The sequence below is a fragment of the Trichechus manatus genome, unplaced genomic scaffold (assembly GCF_000243295.1).
Source record: "Trichechus manatus latirostris isolate Lorelei unplaced genomic scaffold, TriManLat1.0 scaffold00186, whole genome shotgun sequence".
Classification (NCBI taxonomy): domain Eukaryota; kingdom Metazoa; phylum Chordata; class Mammalia; order Sirenia; family Trichechidae; genus Trichechus; species Trichechus manatus.
The window spans coordinates 2,562,095-2,563,010 of record NW_004444122.1 but is presented as its reverse complement, the minus strand read 5'-3'; positions in this window follow the sequence as shown (position 1 = coordinate 2,563,010).

Here is a 916-nt window from a genome sequence, read left to right as displayed (position 1 = left end):
CATAGCAAGGGGGTTGGAAATGGGTTTAATACACTGCTGCGATTGCTCTTGGAAACTTGGAAAAGGCCATGGCCCACAATCTATGAAACAGAAATGCCAGGACTGCTGTGTCAGATGTTGAAAGATGGGGTAAAAGTCTCCAGTACGTGGGCATGCCAGAGTGGGTTTTCTATAAGACCATTTTGGGGAAGTCCTGAAGGACACTTCTTTCATCAAAACAATGAGGAATGCACAGTCGAGGGGAGCACTAGCAACATTGAGCTTAATGATGTCTGTCCTCTGGAGACACTTAGGTTGTGGGTAGGAGATAGCGGCTTAGTAGCAATGGGAATAATGGGGTCCCTGACCAGAAGAAGCCAGGTAGAAGCACTTAACTATTGGAAATAAGGTGTGTGTAAATACCATAATAGTCAGCAAGTCAATATGTTAGTTATCTACTGGGACGTAACAAATTATCACAGAACATAGCAGATGTTAGATAAATGGAAAATTCTCAATTTGTGATAATAAAATTTAGAACTACACAAAGATACTATTATTACTTTTATGACCCAACATAGTTTTCTAGGTGAATGAATAAGCTAGAAGTTAAGTAACGAATAAAATAGTAAAAGATTTTCTTCTTTTTTTATGTGACGTAATTGCATACCTAGAAAATTAAAATAAAAATTTTGATAAAGTGACAAGCCAGATATACCAAAATCAATGACTTCTCTCCAATCTAGACACAGCACCCAAAATTGGAAGTCAGGGTGGGAGAAATAGACCATTCTCTTTCCTTTGCTACAGGACTGCATCAAATGGTGTCCAAAACCATAAAATATTTAGGAAAACATTGTTTTGACAGGAATGGAAAAGACCCTATTTGTAGAAAATTCATGCAGTGAAGGAAATAAAATGAAACCCTAATAAATGG